Below are 21,924 nucleotides of genomic sequence, written 5' to 3'. Positions count from 1 at the left end.
TTGGTTTATTACACACAGCGCTGGCGGAGTGTAATAAAGAAGAAACAGGGCCCCTTTCATTGAAGGGCTAAAATCTATATGCTGTTTTTGTTACAATCTGATACATAGACTGTGTCAGCTCTTTTTACAGGCCCCAAAATCCAGAGTTTGGTCAAGAAAACAGAGGCCTAGCAAATAGTGAACAATATTAGCTAAGAAGCAGAACAAACAAAGAACAACTTTGCTTTTTGCTAAAATAAGCTTGGTCAGCAAGAAGCTAGGTGGAAATTATAATTGGGGGCTTTATCTCAAAGTTGCAAACAGACCAAAGAAATGAAAGGGGCTCTGTTTCTTCCGTAGAAAAGGTGCCCTTCTACACTTCTGGCCTTGAGTTTATGGAAGAGGTTCAAACATGTCAGTATAAGATATAATATCCTCCCTCTCACAGATGTGCACCTCTCCTCCAAGCCATTGCCAGTGCCTGCCTTAGAAACACAAATGAACAACTAAAAGACAATCTTTATTGCTATATACTTTTCATTTGTCCTTTTGCTTTAACTCCTACACGTGTACCTGTTGGACAGTCAGGGGAGCTACTTCATTCCTATGAATTCCAAATCAGAATTCAACATATGTATTTTATACTAACACACTCTATATCTTGTTTAATGAAAAACACCTGTGTACTAATTAAGTGTCATATGTAAACTTGAAACCATGGGTGGAGACATTACGTAACTTTTTAACCATTGGCTACTGTGCTTATCTTGTCTTGCTGCTAGATCTATCCAAGGGTTTGGGACTGCCTACCCCATCATTTCCCTCCGCCCATGGAAAATCCATATAATCCATTGTAATCAATTGTTTGGCAGTGTCTTTGAGCCTAATAAGCAAGGTGACACTCCGCCAGCGCTGTGTGTAATAAACCCACGTGCTTAATTTTACACGGTGTCCATATTTTGTTCCTTCAGGTGGGGGCTCGTCCGGGATGCAAGCTTGTGAACTGATTGAGGAACTGAGGCTGAAATCCAAAAGGAGGTGAGTATGTTTAATTTACCACCTCATTAGGGCAGGGATAGAAGTTTCTCATCCCCTTTCAGACACATCTTGTTCCCACTTTTTAAATTTAAGTGCAAAGGAACCTAAACACATGTAGTATAAGCAGAGGAGTTAATAAAGGTACCAGTTGGGAGGGGAGACATGTGCAAGAGGGTTATGTACTGTTTAAACTAAGGGGTGTGTTACGGAGGACTTGGATAAACCACCAGCAAGCGATTGGCCATGAGTTAAGCCCAGGACTGGCTGGGTACGCTAGTGGAAGGCAGTGCAAACTGATGGTCCCATTTCCTCATTGCACGTAACATTGCAAGCCTTAGGGGAGCACCCCCCAGGCATGTAACATACATGCCTTCGAGTAGTGCAAGTCTCCAATAAAGCTGGCAATTGTGTGTAACCTAAGATCGTGGTATTCAAAGAGGGGGGAGACATGCATCCCCATCAAAGCTGTCAGTGTGGAGATTTAGACCACAGTATTCAAAAGGGGGGAAACATAAATCCCCATTAAGGCTGACATTTGTGGAGATTGAAACCACAGAAATAAGGGGGAAGACGTACATTCCCAACAAGGTCAGCAGCCAGGGTGAGAAAAAGACCATGGCATCAAAAGGAGAGGCAATAATCAGCTCTCGAGAATATTTGGAGTATAAACATGTCAAACCCCGACAAACAGCAACTAAAAAAAACAAACTATTCTGCTGCTGAACCAGAGGCAGATCTGGTAACTTGGTGGAATAATCAGAAAAGTGACAAAACAGACAAGGCAGTAATAGTGTTATTGGTTATACTCAACCTAAAAGAAAGAGAAATTGCAACTTTAAAATCTGAGAATCAGGCTCTGAAGGATAAGAGCTTGTGCTTTAAACCATGTAATTGTCAGGAAATTGGAAAAGATCTCAAAACAAAAGAACTACATTCACCATGCCTGGGACACACGCCCAGAGCAGGAGGGGGAGAGCCCACTCCCTGCATTTGTCAGCCAATAGCACCACTGATTAACTATCTGTGGGAAAACTCAGCAGCACAAGACAAATGGGAGGAATCAGAACCCCCTTCATACATTATTTTGTGCAAAAGGCCAAATTTAAGCCCCCACAGAGATAATGAAGGGACACCACAAGGATTAATTGCCCCAGGGGAGCAAGTACAGCGTATGGCTCCAATCAAAACACAGCTAAGAAGGTTCAGAAATGTTAATGCAGAGGGTGAACCAGGAAGGGGACTCAGGACAGAAACCACTAAAATCTACCGTCCCTTCACCCCCCAGGAAAAACAGGCACTGTTGTCTGATTTAACCAAACTCTGGATTTTGGGGCCTGTAAAAAGAGCTGACAGTCTATATATCAGGTTGTAACACAAACAGCATATGGATTTTAACCCTTTAATAGCAATTTTACAGCCCCGCAGCCTGAGCCCCGTGAACGTGAAGCAGCTGCCCCTGGCCAGCCATAAGTGTTTAATTGCTGTGTAGACGTACCCTTAAAGCCCCAGCCCCCAAAGTCATGTGATTACATGAGACTTTCAACTTCAGTTTTAAGAGAGTACATTTCTAGCCCTCAGGTTTGCAGAGGAAAGCTTCAAAATGTGAACCCTGAAGCCAATAAGCACCCACAATTTATCGTTTTTTAAAAGGTCATGGTCTTGGAGACCCGACTCATCGTTTTCTTAAAGCTTAGTGTTGGCACTACGGTAACCCTGGGGCTTCATTGAAGCACCTGCCAAACTTACTATTGAAACACCCAGTTTTCTTCCTCTGTTTTATTCCTGTCAACTATTTACTATTTCTTCTTGTCCGTCCCCCTCCTGCCCCCGGCTCCCCACCCACACGTCCCCTTTATACCCTCGGTTCCATCTTCAACACTAAAGTGTTGTTAGGAATAACAGTTATAGCCAGAGATGAAGCAGGAAATATAACAACAGCTTTGTGAAAGTGGGATGAATTCAACTCAATGAACAGGAGAACTGCCCTAGCCTCAAAGCTCCAGAAAACCCTTTCAGGCTTATTCAGCAGCAAATCACCCAGGCAAACTCTAGAAAAGATATTAAGTCAAAAGAATTGACATAATCAGAAGAGTCACTGGCTGATCAGGGATCCTGAGGGCAGGGCTCTGTCACCTGCCAGTTTCAGATTGCTCCTTAACGCTTTTTCACAGGTGTCACAGACACAGGAAAAGTTTACAGGTCACCCATGTTTTGCTTGTCTCGGTTCTCGCTTTGGGAAATTTAGATGGTATCTAAGATGGTTCATAGAGCTAGGTGTTCCATTTTTCCATATACAGACACTTTCAGTCTGAATTATTGTTGTCTTAGATGAAGGGAAACAACAAAATAAGAGTGATAAGAAATAAAGTCTCCTTGGGGAGACCACAGTGTGTGTGATTTCTCTGTACCATGCAGCATCAGCTGTGCCAAGCACATTTCCCAGAACTTTAAAGGGGCAATGCACAAACAACGTCACAAGCTACATACACCCCACAAAAGCTGGCTTGTTGAGCTTGCTTTATCGGCCTCTTGCCATCAGCTGAGAGTGACTGAGAGCATCAACAAGAGCCAGTGCCATTGGGAGATTACTTACAGCTAAACGCATTGCCACCCAGTCTTCCTTGGAAGCTGTGAGGGGGCTGCATTAATTTCTGGAGATTTGTTTATAGTGCTAAAAGTGAAATAGTCTCTATAAACAAAAATACTCTCAAATAAAAAATTACTAGATCCTAACTCTAGTAATAGGCACCTTTCCCTCGGCCACTAATAGTTCCAGCAGGGCCATTAATCAGTTTCCCCAGAATGTTAGCATATAGGCAGCCCATCAAAACCCCGCCCCCAGAATGTTAACATATATGCAGCACATCCAACCGATAGAAAGAGGGAACGTCATGTTTCTATGTAAAGAATCCGTACGACAGTGACAAATGAGAGGGGTCCTGAGACAGCCAAACGCAGGAGGAGGAGGAGAGAGAAAAGTGACAGAGGGTTTGACAGGCAGACTCTGCTTTAGACGCCTAACCAAGGAGAAGAAAGGGACAAATGGTTGATAAGGGAAATGGGACAGATGGTTGGAACAAACAACTTGCTGACTCTTGGGGACTTAAAACTCTCCAGATTCTGTGAGGAAAAAACAGGCAGCAAAGCAAAAATCCTTAACACTTGTTTCGCTCTCTAAATGTCATGACAGATCATTTCCTAGCACGAAAGGACAAAAAGCAACAAGTGGAGAGACAGTTGGACTTAATACTCCAGCACACCTATAGTTGTCTCTCTGTCCATCATCTTCTCTCCCTCCTTCCCTCTCTCCCTATTCCTCCCACTCCTCTTCTTTTACTCTTTCACCAACACTCTCTTCACCATTTTCTCTCCTGTTTCCCAAAGACACCATGGCAGATACGACCGCCAGAGCCCCCTCTTGAGCTGCCGTGCAGCATTTTCCATTGCACTCCATCAAGTATGCGAGTCACATTTGAGCTGTGTAATATCACGGCTCTGGGACATGGAGCAGCTGAGTAATGTCATAGCTCTGGAATTCAGAGCAGCTGGGTAATATCATGGCTTCGGGATACAGTAAGACTGTACAGTAAGACTGTGATATGATGACTGGAATTCAGAGCGGCTGGGTAATACCATAGCTCTAGGACATATTGTCCTTTGGGGGGTGCATTTACACCTCTCGCTGTTGTTCTCATTACAGTGCCAGGTCTTGTCTGGCTCAGAAGTCTCTGACTTGAAGAACTGCAATTGCATGAAACCAACAGGTCCCTGAAATCTCTGTCACAGAGCAAAGGGGATGAGCGAGAGGGCAGGAGATACTGCAATTTGCTGGGGATGGGACACCTGCCAAGAATTTGTCAAGTTCACTGACAGCAATAAACAATCTCTGAAGGAGGGAGCTGAAAAACTTTGCCAGCAGGGAAGGCAGAGTTCACAAAGCAAGATACATATCATCAGTGTAATATTCAAGATCATCTTTGGACTGAGATTTTTTTGAAGCATGGCCTAGTGGACAGAGCCCGGGACTGGGTGTTGGGAAACCTGCATTCTATTCCCAGCTCCACCACTGACCGGCTGCATGACCTTGAACAACCCACTTTACCTCTGTTTCTCATCCCATCCTTTGTCTGTCATGTCTATTTAGATTATAATGTATCACCAGTAAGAGAACTCTCCAAACTCAAGAGATCTAGAAAATCTAAGTTCAGGTTTTCAAGGGTCCCTGGAGGCAATGACCCTGTCTCCTTCTTTCAGACCACTTTTAAGATGCCCTTGACATAAGATCCTTGTAGAAGGTTCCCCCAGGACCTTCAGATCTGAAGGCAGCATTGAGTGAATGCTTCACACACACCAGGGAGAATGCTGAATGGCAACCACAGAACTGGCCAATTGGCCAGATTTCTCCCCCAGCATGTCACCAAGCAACAGAGAGCATTTACTCTTGTCATCTGAGTGCTCCAGGGATAGCGCTGCATTGCACTCACATACTCCTGCTCCCTCGTGCCCAGGTCTAGGGCTATGTCAGGAGACACTGCTATGAAGAGTTCTCCTTCATCAGGAATACCAGCCAGCAAGGGGCTATGGGGACCATCTCAGCAGCTTTACAGGCACTGGTTCCCGGATGCTCAATAAAGGGATAAAGCATCGTGGTGGATATGTGTGAAGTTTTTTCTACTGCAGCTGATTGTGGAAGGTGCCACAGTCAGGCCAGGCCAGGCATCACAGTACGCTCTGTTATATCTGGCAGGTGGCCGGAGAGATTCACTCAGGCCAAGTTGGATGAGCTAGAGCTGGGGAGGGGGACTTGTCATGTTGTGAGACGGTGTGTATCACGTAATAGTTGTAACATTATTGGGCAACACCAGGTGGCCCTATAACAGCTAGTCTTACAAGATCTGTTTAACTGACTATGTAGGCAGTTAGATCTTAGAGAAATACTTATTGTTTGGGGTACTTCTTTTCATCAGCTGGGTGTATCACCAGAAGAACTCTCTTAGGTGCACAGCTCCTGCTTACAAGATATACCCACACATGCAAACAAAAACTGTTACAGAGGGGCCCTTACCATCACCTAAGCTGCCCGTGTGCTGGCCACACTCTGGAGACACCTTGGTGGATCACAAGAGGAGGAGAAATCATTAACAAGTCTTGTCCTGATATCGCCAGACAGGGGCAAACTTCCCACCAAGCCCTTGCTGCTATGGAGAGTGTGAGACTTTCCTTTAAACTCTCACTTTCCCTTTCTTTTGTATTTAGCCAACAGAGCAGATCCAGCTCAGGCTCATGTGAGCCAGTGAGAAACCAGGCACAGATTCCGCATGCTGGAAAGTCAGCAAAGAGATTTCTGCATCAGAAAGAGGCTGCAACCAACCCTCTTCAAGGCCCTTGGGACAGCTGTAAGGCCAGATCCTTAACTGGTGTAAATCAAAGAGCCAATGGCTGCAATGGAGCTGGATTGATTAACACCAGCTGAGGAATTGTCCCACAGTTGTCCACCCACCCACCAGTGGAGATCCCCCAGGTTGGATGGGGGTAGTGCTTCCTGCATCCCCCAATGGCAAGTGGGGTCAGACTGGCTGAGGAGGGGTGTAATTTACATGTTCCTGCACCAGCCACAATGAATCTGGCCTGACCTCCCCAAGCACTGGCTACTCCTGCTCTTGCTGCAGGGCTCTGACTTTCAGCATGGCGCAGGCATAACATCTGCCAGAGGAAGCTCATGCCCTCCCGCTTGTGTGTATCTAGCCTCCCCCAGCTCAGACTCTCCCACACACACACACACTCCCGGCAGCAGTGGAGATGCACATCTTTGACATCCACTTTCCGCAGAAAGAACGTGGCTTGGAGACTTATTTTTCCACAATTCGGCCCATTCAAACATGCCAAGTGCTGGCCTGGCAATGGGCATCTGGCAAGGAGCCACTTGGTTGCCAAGGAATCCCGGATGCCTCCCAAACACAGAGGCTGTTACAAGGAGCTCAGCAGAGAACAAGGGCCTTAATTGGAGACTGCTGTTTTGACAGAGATCCAGGAGGAGACACAGAGCGACATGCTTCCCTCCCGGGCTCAGAGCAGCAGACAAGCCAGGCTACTGTGGCCATCAGTTTCCTCCGGAGCCACAATGCTAGTGACTGATCACGCTTTCCCCCATTGGGCTTTATGGGTATCCTGCACATGCCCTCTGGGCATCAGAAAGGCCTTTTTTTTTTTCCAGACACCCACCCCCTTTTTTAGATCCTGTGCCCCTGCTGGGGCTTTCTTAGGGCATTTTCATGGCAAGGGATGGTTTTGTCTTGAAAGATGGATGGCTGATCAGATAAAATGGTGTACCAAGTACAGGGCAAGCGTATGCTTCGTGTTTCACAAGCACACCCCCATACATGGGATGACTCGGGGGATTGGTAATAGAGCCTTCACCTAGCCCAGATTGGTAGTGACCAAAATTCACAGCCTACAGGAAACGTGGATGGTCTTGGCCTAATTCATAATGGGCATCCAACCCACTGGCCTAGAGGGCTCCCTAGTTGACAGCCAAGGATCAAATAGGCCTGGAGACAACGTGCCCCTCACCCACAAAGCAGCAGTCCCTCTGCGATGGGGTGGAGCACTGCAGCATGGGAACAGCCAGCGCTGCTTCTGGAGACAGACGAAGAGCTCTTGTCTCCAGGGGTGTTCAGCCAGCGCCTTTCACCACCATTTATTTTAAATTGACTTTGAAAATATTGATCTGCTGATTTTTAAAGTCCACAGCAGCACAGTCTCTGCCCAGGCAGCTGGTATTGCAGACACTACTGCGGCTGCTCACTCGAGCACGGAGTGCCTTGAATCTTCCCTGTAGTTCCCATCTGCTAGGATTCAGATTAATGAGAGACAGGTGAGAATGGGAACCCCCTGTGTAAGGGCCAGCCCACAGAAAAACGAATGCCGGGGAGGAAGGCCAGGGTAAACCTCGTTTCCCCACAACCCCTAGGTCTCAGCAGATGTTTTGCTTCCTGCTGCATCCGTCCCCTCTGTACTCTGTATGATGAACTTTACCCTTGGTGGTGTCTGAACTCAGCTCCCTTTACCAAGGAGGGCTCCACCTCTCCTGGGTGAACATTGCTTAGCTAGCCCCTCTAACTCAGTGCTCTCTGACTCTACCAACTGCCTGTGAGCAGCCCAGGAACACTGGCAACACCTACCCAACTCCCAGCCTTGCCCAGGAAACTGCAGTTGGAAGATATATCCCTTCTTTGCAGTGACAGGCAATCAATTACACATTGCCACATCTACCGTAAGGGTCGCCTACCATCCCCATCGGTTTGCACGGAGCTCAGCGCTGGGGCTGCCAACTCTCTGGATTTTGGCCCAGCAGTTCTGACTTTGATGAGGCCATCCAGCAAATTAGGCCAGCAAGACATTACAGGCCTGATTTTCAAGATTAGGTGCACGTAATTACTCATCCTACCCTGCCTGTCTAGCCTGTGTGCAAAATCACCGCAATTACCCAGCCCAATCTATATGCACTTTTCCGGTTACACAGCTGCCTGGCCACTTGCACACCTGCATATAAAAAGCTGGAGCGATTGGCTGAGTTGCTGTGTGCTATCATTTAATATCAGACTTTGATTGCCAGGCCCTAATACGTCCCTGGTTCCCTTTCAGCTCTGGCTCACCGTTAGCAGGGTAGGATGCCGCGTGGTCGCAACACTGCAATGTTGCTTGGTGACCTGGTGCCTTGTCGACAACCAGTCCCGCTGCTGAATCGCGATGCAATGACCCTGCATCATGACACAGCACACCGTGATGCTGCAATGGCAAGTGGTCACAATGCAGACGTCACGCTCACTCAGATTATTCCCCTGGAAGATTTCCCCTTGGCCTCTGTCCCTCTTTGCTGGAGGAGTCGTCTTGTGGCCTGTGCTAGTACGTCTAAAATTGTCAGAGAGAGAGAGAGAGTACACACGCCTCCCCGGGCCCGCTCCAGGGGATTGCTTGCACTGTTGCATCTTGCATTATTGAGTGGAAACTGGAGCTATAACAGTCTCCTTGAAATTGCTCTGTCCTGGACACTGGGTTCATTATCAGTGACACTGAGTTATTCTACAGAACGCTCTCTCTGCCAGTTCCGCTCCAGATCCTAGCTGCCAGTAATGTGATTCTATCTCCTGCCTTCTTTCCCTCTGTCCCTGTACCCCCGCCCCTCCCGGCCTTTCACATACCCGGAGCTAGCAATGTCAGGATCATCAGGAGGTGCCCTTTCCTGGGGAGTTAATCACCCAGCGGGCAACAGACACGCATCCCAGGGGCAGTAAGCACTGCATACCCCCATGCCTGATGAATGGCACAGTGTGATGATCTTTCCCATCAGAGGGATGTCTCCACTCTGCTAAATACCGCTACTGCTAGGAGTCCCTCTCAGCTGGGATTGATTAAGCCTCCCCAACAGCACTGATCTGATTTGGTCCTATAGGTAGAACCAAGTCATGCGAAGCAAACTGCTGTAGCCTTGGTAGTTTCAAGGGCGCGGCTTGGTGACAACTGGATCCTGTCTACAGGGGCAAAACCAAACAGGACCATGACAACTGGGAGACTCCCAGCTGTACCATCGTAGCAGTAGTGTAGGTGGTCCCTTCCTCAGTGTGGGAAGTTGCATGGGTGAAGGCAGCTTGGTGCCCAAAAGGGGGCTCCAGAGGAGGCAGCAAAGGGAGTCCCAAGGCAATGATCCTGAAGGGGTGTAGGCCACAGAAAAGGAGAGGCAGGATGGTCCAGTGGTTAGAGCATTTGCTCGGGAGCAACTGCCAGCTTCAATTCCCTGCTTCGCCACAGACTGGCTGCGTGACCTTGGACAAGTCACTTCGACCCAGATTCTCCAATGAGAATCACCTTTGAGGATCTGAGCCTTAGCCTCTGAGCCTCAGTTCCCCATCTGGACAATGGGCATACTTGCACTACCCTACTTCCCCGGGGTGTGATGAGGATCACTCCATTGAAGAGTGCAATGTACTCAGATCCGATGGGAGGAAAAGCAGTTCTCGTAGGTGTGGGTGAAGTGCCAGTCAGCACAGGGCTGGATCCTGAACTGGTGTAAGCCAGTGCAGTTCTGCTGATGGAGCTATGCTGATTTACACCAGCTGGGGATCTGGCCCTCAGTATCAAGACTAACTGGAGGTTATAAGATAAAGGTGTCCTCTCCCATCCTTAATATCAGCAGCCCAGTGAAACCCAGTGCCCAGCTACAAAGGAAAGCTTTGCTGTCAGACCAAACAGGGGAAATACATTTTAATTGTGATTAACTTAACGCCTTCTCACAATACCTAAGTACATGTCCATCTTTGGAAGCACTGTTTCACCCCATCATTGCCAGATACATTTAACATATACTGGCCCACTGCAAAAAGTCTACATAAAGAACACTGAGGTCACAGAGTTAAGCATTCAAACATCAGGAAATGCCAGAGCTACACAATTTTAACACTGCTCATTTGTGCACATCCTTATGATATAGCCTGTAATTAACATGATCATGTTATTTCCCAAATTCTTCCTGCGACCCCTGAGGGGAGCATGGTGTCTTGTAGTGGTTATTTTCCTCTTCTAGGCGTGCTCTAATGTCATTGTCATAATGGGCCAGTTTGTCTCTTTTGGTTTTAGATGATAAATTGTCTCCCTGTAAGGACTATATTTCGGTAATGGATGGTGACCAAATTAACACTTATATTCAGTAGCATCCAGAGACCCCGATCAAGATCAGAGCCCCATTGTGTTAGGTGCTGCACATTCATGTGGTCCCGGACTTTCCAACAAATGGCAGAGCCTCTCTAATGGGCAGCAAAAGGGGTGTGCTGGTTAGCTATGGGCTAATTTATATGTTCACATCCCAGCATCCTTGCTTAGGTGCAATGACGAGGACAAGGCAGTTAACTGTGTAGCTAATTTAGCTGCTAACTTGGGTGACCTAGATCTGCCAGCGCATTTTTGCTCTCACTCTGTTGTCTATTAAATCCATAGGATATTGGGTAAGTACACTGGCTTTCAATGGAAAGGATTCAGACTCAGCACTGCAAGATACTCTCCACGGGGATCTAAGTTTGTAGACAACACAGAATCCCGCTCGCTCCCCCGCACCTTCCCTAATGGCAGGGTGGTCCAGGACCTTCCCCCCTCACATTTACCTCCATCCAAGAGCTTCTAATTGGCATGGTGGTGGGAGGGGCTGGGTCCCCTCTTTTGCCCCCTCTCCTTTTGACATCTGCCTGCTTCTCAACCAGCTCCTCTGCTGTGCTCCCACTTGGGGCAGCAGATGGGGTTTGCAACTCGGCATTGGAGCCAGCCAGGAGGGAGCTCACGCCAGCCCTTGCTCCATCCCAGCCTCTCCCCAGAAGCCACACGCATCAGACTTCACTAATTCCCCCACCTTCCTGGGGCCCAGCCCTCCCTTCACCGGCCCTCGGGGAAGCTCTGTGTCTCCAGCCTCCCAGCTCACTGCCATCACTCTCCTCTGAGCTCCTCCCGCTTTATCCCCATTGCCCCGATAGGATGGTGCCCAGGACCAGGTGTGGTGAGCGGCACCTGATTCTGGGATGGGGCACCTGGGTGGAGCCAAACTGACTTCAGTGTTCCCCTGACAGCAGAGGCCCTAGTTGCCCTACACAGGCGATTAGAACCCACTAGGTTCCCTTCATGGCGCTTCCTGGATGATTTTCTGTTACAGGATAGAGGCCCAGTCCAGCATCCTCACAGCTCCAAAGCCTCCCGCTCCTGGTGGCAGCAATGACCATTTGGGCCAGGTTTCGGTTCCCTATGGATTTCAGCAGCAGGACTTTGCAGTGTGCAAGGAACGCGGGAGAGGGGCTAGAGTGGGAAAGGCAGCTGGAGCTCCCTGGGAGAGGTGGGGGAATGGGAAGAGAATAGGGTTGGAATATTCTAGTGTTTCCAGCACTCCCCCAGCAGCCTTGCCCGCCGGCCTTTCGCTGCTGCTTTTTAAAGCTAGCTTCCCCTGGGATGGCACAGCTAATTTAACCAGAGGTCAGTCTCTCTGGGTCAGGGCAGAGGAAGGATGCAAGTGGGACAATGTTCTATAAAAAGATCCTCGCTGCTGCTTTTTTGTAATTCCATATCGATTTTCCCTTGCATATCTGTACCGGTTCCGTGCAGTATGAGACGAGGGGGGATGGGAGATCTCGCCAGCACTGCCCCTGCTCCTGAAACACATCAAACCAGCCTTTGCCTCACCTGCATTACGCTAGCTAGTGAGAACTAGGATTTTACTAATCAGCTGAGCACACCCTCATTCAGATTGGCTGGGAGAAGAGCTGTGCGTGGAGGGTGAAGTCAGACTGTAGCAAGGCCCCTCCATACCCAGCATCAGATGCCGCCTCTGACTGAAACAGAGGGGAAACTGAGGCATTCTCCTGCTGCAAGCACCCAGGACTGTCAGGTCACTGCAGTCACCCAGCCCACCAGCTAAATCCACTCCTTTTGGGATATAAGCCATAGAGTCCAGACACACGCAGGGCTTCTAATACTGTCCTTTCCCTGGGCTCAAGGCAGTCCCTTCAGCCACACCATGTTCCCACAGATGACAGCACCCCCGCACTAAGGGGCAGGATAGGGGGAGCCCATGCCCACCCATAGTGGTACACAGCCCTGAGCAACCAGGCAGTCGGCCCTCATAATACAAAATCACCCGGGCTTCTCCGCAGGGTCTCTGCCCCTGCACTCCTAGCCCTGCTGCACTTGAGAGGGCACCAACTCTAAGACCTGCTCTCCTTAGAGTCTTCTAAATGCTCCCTCTAGGCTACGGGCTGCTCCGATTTCCCCAGCAGTCCTGGGCTTAGTCACCTGCCCTTATCTCCCTGGTCTCCTCTACCTGGCAGGTGGGCTAAGCCTGCCATAGGAGCAGCTGAGCCCCAACCCCCTTAGATGGCCAGCTCACCCTGTAACACCAACCTTACCCCAAAGGGCAGTGTCTTCTAGGAGACATTCGGGAGCCAAGCCCAAGGCAGCGCTGGTCTTTGCTCTGTATTTTGGGATAACACCTGGTATTTTTAAATCCCTTGCCACTGAGCAACGCTGTTCACCAGGTGTCAGTTGCAGGCTCATTTATAGCTTGTAAGGGGGTCACAGGGTGGAGGGGCAGGGCAAGGAAAATGGAGGTGAGTGATGGGCAGACTGAAGCAAGGAACGGTATCGCAGAGGGCTAGCATACTGAAGGGATGATAGGTAAGGTGGCCCATGGCAGATGATCAATAATAATCCCTAGCACATTTTACCAGCAGATCTCAAAGTGCTCTACAAAGGAGGGCAGCATCATTATCCCCTATTTTACATATGGGGAAACTGAGGCACGGGGTTGTGAAGTGACTTGCCCACGGTCACTCAGCAGGCCAGTGGCAGAGCCAGCAACAGAACCTAGGTCTTCTGAGTCCCGCCCCACTGAGCTATCCACTAGACCACACTACCTCCAATGGGCAGAGAAAGGAAAATCAGCTTGGAATAACTGAAATAACAACTAAGGGGTGCTGCTTCCCTTCCTAGCCACACCCCCCCGCAATACTCCTTTGTCCATGTGTTCGCCCATTTAGATGATAAGCTTTTCATTCGGGGGTGGGAGGAGCCGCTCTTGTTCTACGCTTGTATGACCCACACTTACACGTGTGGCTCCCTGACCCACCCCAACCCCTGGTGGCTGGATATGGTTGCAGTTTAGGAGCCTGTTAACTGGCTTTGTGATAACACAGCTGGGTCTTTTAGCTCAGGCTGCAGTAAGGATTCTTGGCTGTAAATCCAGAGATGCACAGACCCACTCCAGGGCATTGTGTTAGGTTTGTAAATGCCTAACCCGTTCTTGGACACTAGACTGTCTTGGCCGCGTAGGGCCATAAGGAGGAGTAAGTGCCCCCTTCCTTCGCCCCATGCTGGCCCCCTGGAAGCGGGTCTGGGCATGCAGAAGTAAGCAAGGTGAGTGGCCAGATTCATTGCGCTTTCAATATGTCATTCAACGAGCACCGATACAGCACGGAGCTACTCCACTGCGGGCCTCAATCAGCCTTGGGGCACTGAGAAGTCCAGCGATGGCCCATTAATGCACCCCCCTGGGGGCGGGGAAGCAGGACTGGAATCTAGCTCATTTGCCATGTCACCTTCAATTAAAAAAATATACTGAAAGCAGTGAAGCAATGTATCCTTCCACTCCAAAAAGCAATCCCTGCGAAAAGGTGAAGAGAAAACAGCAGGGAAAAGGCTCTGAGGCCCAGCTCCTCAAAAGGGCCTAACCAGTAGTGAGCTGGAGCCGGTTGTTAAATTTAGAAGCCCTTTCAGAACCGGTTGTTCCGCGAGGAAGAACCGGTTCTAAAAGGGCTTTTAAATTTAACAGCCGGACAAAAGTGGCGCCTTAGGCACTGACTCCCTGGGTGCTCCGGAGCTGGAGCACCCACGGGGAAAATTTGGTGGGTGCAGAGCCCCCACCGGCAGTTCCCCTCCCCGGCCTCAGCTCACCTCTGCTCTGCCTCCGCCCTTGAGTTACGCTCCGCCCCGCTCTGCTTCTCCGCCCCCCCTGGCTTCCCGCAAATCAGCTGTTCACGCGGGAAGCCTGGGAGGGCTGAGAAGCAGGTGGCGGCTTCGTGCTCAGGCCCAGGGAGGCAGAGGTGCAGGTGAGCTCGGAGGGGGGGGGGTGAGGAGCACCGCCCGTGCTGCAGCAGGTAACCCGGGGGTGCAGGGCAACCGATCCCAACCCCAGCTCACCTCCGCCTCCCTGGGCCTGAGCGCGAAGCTGCCGCTTGCTTCTCAGCCCTCCCTGGCTTCCCGCTGAACAGCTGATTCGCGGGAAACCAGGGGGCGGAGAAGCAGAGTGGGGTGGCGCGTTCAGGGGCAGAGGCAGAGCAGAGGTGAGCTGGGGCCGGGCGGGGAGCTGCCGGTGGGGGTTCTGCACCCACCAAATTTTCCCCATGGGTGCTCCAGCCCCGGAGCACCCAGGGAGTCAGTGCCTAAGGCGCCACTTTTGATGTGATCAGGGTGGGGAGCAGCCGCTCCCCCTGCTCCCCCCCAAGCTACACTCCCCCACCCCTAGGAGCCAGAGGGACCTGCCGGATGCTTCCAGGGAGCCGCCCCAGGTAAGCACCGCCGGGACTCCGCACTTCACCCCCCGGCAGGTCCCTCTGGCTCTTAGGGGCGGGGCGGACACCCACTATGGTGGCCCACGAGACCCTCCTGCCCGGTTCCAGGGTCAGTCAGGGGACAGGGGTCCTGGGGGGGGAGGGGGAATCAAGGAACATGGGGGGTTGGATAGGGCAGGAGTCCCGGGGGGCAGGGCTGGGCAACGACCCCCTTTTGTGGTGAGGAGGGAATGGGTTGTTAAGATTTTAGCAGCTTATCACTGGGCCTAACTCCCACGGCAATCAGCAAATACCTAAACACCTTGGAGGCTCTGGCCCATAGATCCCCTCGCTCCGCTGCTCTGAATAAGTTCATTGTTCATCTCTCTCTTTTAAGGTTCCCTGGACTATTTGACCTCTCGCTTGCTCCCCAAAAGCTCAGCCCCCTTACGGCAGCAGCTTGGGACTCAAGAGCCCCATTCAATTCACTTCCTTTTGAGCAGCTCCCCAGCCAGCTTTTACACTCCACCCGGCTGAGGAGGCCCCACAATGGAGCTGAAAGCCCTCCTTGGGGAGGGGCCAGTTCAAGCTGCCGTGTGTCCTCCTTCTACCCTTCCCACTCTGCCGTGGCACCTTCTGGTCCCCTCCCACGGAACATAATGGACCCAGGGGTCTTGGGATCTGTTGACCTCATCAGACAGGCCCAAGCAGGCAGTCGCAATGCGGCACTGGGCAATTGGTGGCTCTCCAGGGTTGGATGCTCTTGCAGAGCCAGGCCGGTGCTGAAGCAGTGTGGAAGGGGAGCATACTCACAGTGCCATCTCCTCCCCCACTTTTGGGGTGGCTTACATGAGGGCATAGTGCAAAGATGCCTGTGTGAGCATTTCGCACCCTCCCCTCCCCAGGGGCATTCCTGCAGGGACTGACCACACTCTTTCTGGTCCTTGACCTGGCTGGGGAGGCAGCCCTGTCTCCCAGCTGTAGCAGGAGAAAAAGAGATTAATGATCCGACTCATTAATGAGCAGCGACTGGTGTCTTTGGCGATCGTGGATCAGTGGGCAGGCTCCTGGACAAAGCACTGGGTGGGAATCCGGACAGATCTCCTAATGCAGAATGCAACATTCAGCACAGCCTGTCCTGGGTCTGTCACTGCTCTGGTGTGCGGGGGGGAGGGGAGACAGCAGGATGGTTCTGATATGTAACAGAGCTCGGCCCTTGGGGCGCTAATTGTCCAATTTCAGATTTCCCCCCCTTTTTTAATAAGCTTTCACCAGTGAGAAGTGCTACCACCACCAGAAGTGATTTTCCACTCACAGCTCCTGTCTCACACACACACACACCGCATCCAACCAGCAACAGCGGCCTGAAATCATATTTCATGCATTAAGTTAATGTCTTACTGGAAGCAACCACAAATCTTACCCTGATGACGCAACACAGGCAGGGTTATTTTGGGGCGGATATCGGTTTGCTTATAAAATGGTCTGTCCTGGCAGGGCAGTCGCAGGAAGTGAACCTGTAGCTCTCGACATATCCTCGATCAGATCCCGAGCAGCAGGGCAATTGGAAGTGTGAGAGGCTGCACTCGTGGGCTGGCCGCTATCTTTGTTATTACCAGCACTCGCTGGCTGGTTCCATACACAGTGCTGGAGGTGGGTGCCTTGATGCATTATGTGATAAACAGCATGTTCACAGTCACTGCAAGCACCCCAGCACCACAACCAGAGTTTCACAAGCAGTAAAGCCATCTGCAAAGTTTTGGTTTTGCCCACACGGCGGCACCGCGGGTTGAGGCGAGACCAAGTCTCTTTTCGCTGTGTAAGATCCTGCTGGCTGATCAGATTCTCTCTGGGCTGCTGCTGTCTGACACCAGAAACAGGAGGGCGCTGTCTTGGCTTGCGGCCATGTGCCTTTTCCGCCCTTGGGCGCTGAAGCTGTGGGGTGCTCACAATGGAGCGTTTTCCATTTCTTGTTTGACCTGAAGTGCATTTAGTGCCAGCAAGCGGTGTCTGACAGCCCCTAACCCTAGCACAGGGGTGGCTTCCTCCCACAGCCCTGCCAGCTCTGCAATAGGCTGACCCCTGGTCACTCAGCCAGATCTGATCCCTGGTGAATTCCTCTACAGGCTGCTGGCAGCCAGGCGCCAGTTGGGGCAGCCCATGGACTGCTGTGATCAGGGCCAAGGGCCATACAGGTGCCTAGCAACCTGAAAATAGAGGAGATGCTTTGGTAGCAAAAACCCAGTGCTCTTTCTGTGCACCCCAAGGAGTTCAGCCCAGCTGTGGTGATGAATTCAGCCCAGTGGGCCTCTGCACTCCATGCAGGGGCCATCTCTAGGTCTGGCTGCGGAGTTCAGTCTCTATGGCCTATTCTGCCCTTGCTCTCTCTGCTGAGCCTGCCCAGTGAAAGGGTTCAGCTGGTGTCCATGGTGGCACCATTGCTCTGATGTCTCCCCGCTGTATGGTCCCAGTCGATGCAGCTCCTTGGATCACCCGCTCCCTTCAGCTGCCTCAAGTCACCACTGCTTCCTGGGACCTCACTGCGCTGGCTTCTAGGCTGCCTCCCATCCCTCCCGCTGACTGATGCCAGTCCCCCAGAGCCCCTGATGGCAGTTCAAGCAAGCTGTGGGTACCCCAGGGAGACTACCAGTTCAGCTCTTAGAGGGGCAGTGGGAGTGGGGAAGAGATGGGTCTCAGCTTCTCATTCTGTCCCCTAGAGTCCTGCCTGCTGGTTCTGTTACGAACTGTAAGAGCAGGGCAAGGTTACCCCGGCTTGGGGATGTGAGCATGTAATTAAAAGCTGTCTCATAATGCAGCCACACAAGGGGGCTGGATTAATGGCTGCGTGGGCAACCTGACTTTGGGCATTTCCTGACATCTGAGTGCTTGACTTTGCAACCAGTAACACTCTTTTCCCAGAGGTTGCTTTGGGTATTTGCCTTCCCCACAGGCCACACGCCAGCCAGGTGGCAATGACTCCTGGGCGCTGCAAAGCTGGGTTTACCAATGCAGCCGACAGGGATTAACAGACTGAGCCTGTCAGTCTCCTGTTGCTTTTTCAGTGGCACCAGGCTGTGAAGGAGAGTTTGGCTCCTGCTCAGGAAGATTCCTGAGGCTGTTCTCAGTCGGGTGTGAGATATTTGTTTTCTTGTCATTTCTTGTTGGCTTTTCCCGTCCCCTTTCGGGGCTAGTCGTCCACTTGTTCCTTCACGGCCAGTCTAATGGGAGGACCACCAGGGGACCATTGGCAACAGCACACCTCCAGCATGGCAGTGCCCTGCACAAGCGACAGCTGGGTACTGGGCAATGCTCCTCCACCGGAGAGCGGTAGCTGGGCACCTCCTTTGCTAATGGGGCACCAGTGAGGTCCCAAGGAATTAGGGAGAAGGTCAGGGTGGCAACAGGGAGGGCCAGCGGTGGTGTAAATCAGCGTAGCTCCAAAGGAGTCAATAGAGGTAAGGCAACTGGTGCCAGCTGGGATCCGGCCCTTTGAGCTCTGTATTGAAATGGTGGATCCCTTGCAGTTGGGTCAGTACGTCACACTGGGCCAGCTCTCACATCCTCCCGAGCCATCACGCGCTGGGTGCTCATTCACATCCCCCCTTCCCTCACCCAGCCCCCTCGCTCCCCCTTCTCATTTGTCTCAAACACCCACTGTTATCACTCCCGCCCCAACCCCCGACAGCACTAATGCCCCGCCACACCCACACCCCCAAGCAGGCAGGCGTGTGCACATCCAGAGCTGGGCCGAACAATGGCGCAAGGCAGCAGTGGGTGAGGGCTGCTTTAATCAAGTGCTTTTGGCATCGCCGTGCCCGGACCTCATTCAGCCACACTCCATGTGCGTCACGTCGCATGGGATTATCCGCCATGCCATGCAGCATGGGGACTGCCCTTCAAAACACAGGCCCTCTCTTTGCGGTCTGCCGTTCCCCTGGTGCCTCCGTTTCCTGCCTCAGCGCCGGACAATGAGCTTGGCCAAGCCAGGCAGAGCAGGAGCTACTGGGCCAGGGAGGGAGGGGCAGACAGAGAGATGACCCTCCGCGAGGGCCAGAGGCCGGCTCGATAGGACGTGACAGGGGATAACATCATCAAACCCCAGGTATCTCAGAGACATTCGCAGTCCGTGCTGGGGCCAGGGCATCCCAGGCGGGATTGAGCCTGGAGAGTGGATCCCCCGCCATCACGCCAGCAGACGGACTCCTCCAGAGCAGGGCTTGGGCAGAACAGAGAGCAAGCAAGCAAGCGCTTGGGCCTGAATGGATGTGGAGTGGAAGCAGCCTGGCGGGGCAGAGCTGGGCAAGGAGTCTGAATCTGTCAGTGCCTTGTTTGGTCTCCCTGAAGGCTCTTTCTTTGCCCAAGGGCTCAGCCTCACTAGCTGGGATAACGAACCAGGATCTGGATCCTCCCACATTCTGCACCTCCCTTGACGGCTGTTAAGCTAGCAGAGACGCCCCCTCGCTTTCCTGCCAAGCCCCTGGGTCTTCCTTCCACTCCCCAGTGAGGCAGTGGGCTCCCTCACAAGTGAGACAGTCTGGAGCAGCCCTCAGGTGGCTGCAAACTGCACCCTGACCTGCCACACTGCCCTGCCCTGCTGGCCTCTCTGGCTGCTAGGTCATGATCCAAGGATCCTGCTCCAATCGGCCTCTGATCCCGTAGGTGGCAGCCAGAAGTTCCCTTATGTGCCCAGCAGGGGGAGCTTTCAGACTGTTCCTACCGTTTGGGTTAGTAGCCGATGTGCCCGCATGGCTGCGAGTGCTTTCTCGCCCACTCCATTTCCAGGGGGGCGCTGGCTGTGCACTGCGCCTGGACTGCCGAATGAACACGGGGCCTCTTTAGTTCCCTTCAGTTGCAGGGAAGGAGCAAGCAGGGTTTCCAGGAGCAGAGGGGGTTACTCCTAGCAAGGGGTGTGTGACAGACCTGCAAGACCTAGAGCTCTGGGCGAGGAGGTACTTCAGTCTCAGCCCCTATTTCCAGTTGCTCGCTCTAAAAACCTCTCCCTTGGCGAGCAAATTTCCATGTCCAGTCATCACACACAGGCCTCTTGAGATTTCCCAACCAGCACTATTACTTCCATGGCCATAGTGCCCACCAGCATTAACAGAGGTCAGGGCCGCATGGTGCCGGGCAAACCCAGAGTGAGAGACGCTCCTTGCCCCACAGCGCCCACAAGCCAAATAGACAAGAAGTGGGAAAACAGAAGGATTCTTATACCCATTTTACAGATGAGGCACTGAGGTCCTAAGGGATTAGGAGCTCAATTTTCAAGGGCTCAAACCCTGTCACAAAATAGCACACCTATATAGGTACCTAGATGTAGCCAGCTTTCACTGAGAGACTCATGGGCAGCACCCACCATCCTAGGCACTTTTGAAAAGAACTTGCCCACACTCACAGAGAGGCTGTGGCAGAGCTGGGAATTGAACTCATAGCTTCTAAATCCCAGCCCAGTTCTTCAGCCACAAAATCAGCCTCCCTCCCTGTGATAGGGGTTTACAGACCCCTCCCACCAAACCAGGGCAAGGAACAGAGCCATACTGGGCTAGGGAGGCCCACGTGCTCCCAGTGGAGGAACAGAATCACAGAAACGTAGGACTGGAAGAGACCTCGATAGGTCATCTAGTCCAGTCCCCTGCACTGAGGCAGGACTAAGCACTATAGGCTAATAGTTTAAAACAGTGACTCTCAACATTTCCAGAATAGTGTACCCCTTTCAGGAATGGGATTTATCTTGCATACCCCCAAGTTTCACCTAACTTACACTACTTGCTTACAACGTCAGACATAAAAATACAAAAGTGTCACAGCACACTATTACTGAAAAGTTGCTGACTTTCTCATTTTTACCATATAATTATAAAATAAATCAATTGGAATATAAATATTGTACTTACATTTCAGTGTATAGTAGATAGAGTAGTTATAAACGAGTCTTTGGGTGAAATATTAGTTTGCACTGACTTTGCTAGTGTTTTTTATGTAGTCTGTTGTAAAACTAAGCAAATATCTAGAGGAGTTGATGTACCCCCGGAAGATCTCCAGGTACCCCTGGTTGAGAACCATTGGTTTAAAAGGACATTGGTAGCCCAAGAAAATGAAACATGGCTGAAGCTGGGATAGGAGGGGCTACAGAGTTGTTCAGGCTGCTGCAGCAGCAGGGAAGCAAATTTGCCCCCCACCTCCTTTGGGAGCAGAAAGCCCTAAATAGGCTGCTTTGAATGGGACCTTAACAGACCAAGTGGAGTTTTCTAAGCCAGCAACCACAACCCAAACAGAGAAGCTCCTGTCTGACTGGAAGTGACCCAGGGGAAAGTGTAACTTGGAGTAGATCAACAAAGTCTGGACCCTGTGACAAACCTCTAGAGCCCAGGTCAGACTCTGGATGGGCTCAGGTCCCCCTGTCTTGCTCCCATGTAGCAACAGAACCACAAGGGGAGCCCTCAGGAGGGACTGAGGCCTCCCGCATACAACTTGGCTGGGGCCCCCTCTGGGATGACTCGCCCAGCAGAAACTGAAAGGCCGCTGAAAGGCCACTGCATGATCGGGAGGCCAGCTGGGGGTGGGACTGTCCCGCTACACTCCCCGTTAAGAAGCCTCTTCACACTGCTTGTGTGCTCAGATAGCAATCGTGTCTGCTGGCATTCCTCCATGCTACTCTCATAACTTTACCATGAGATTTGCCATTGGTCTTTTTAAGCCCCTGCTCCTGGAGTCAGGTGACTCTATGAGAATCTCAGCTGCCCTCTTAAAAGGACATTTCTAGCCCTTGTGGTTGTGGAGGAAAGCTTGAAAATGTGACCCCTCAAGGCTCCAGCACCAGAAAGCCAATAAA

General features: G+C 51.5%; 1 long non-coding RNA gene across 1 annotated transcript; it reads left to right on the top strand.

The window, feature by feature from the left end:
* Window positions 1-779: 779 nt before the first annotated feature.
* On the top strand, window positions 780-5,663 carry LOC311522116. The gene is made up of 2 exons (XR_014712059.1): window positions 780-1,017; window positions 4,718-5,663. It is a non-coding gene; the product is annotated as an uncharacterized lncRNA (long non-coding RNA).
* Window positions 5,664-21,924: the final 16,261 nt, after the last annotated feature.

Source organism: Lepidochelys olivacea (assembly GCF_965140295.1).
Source record: "Lepidochelys olivacea isolate rLepOli2 genome assembly, chromosome: 6".
NCBI lineage: Eukaryota > Metazoa > Chordata > Testudines > Cheloniidae > Lepidochelys > Lepidochelys olivacea.
Note: the sequence above shows the minus strand (reverse complement) of the source record. Positions and strands in the feature narration are given on the sequence as shown.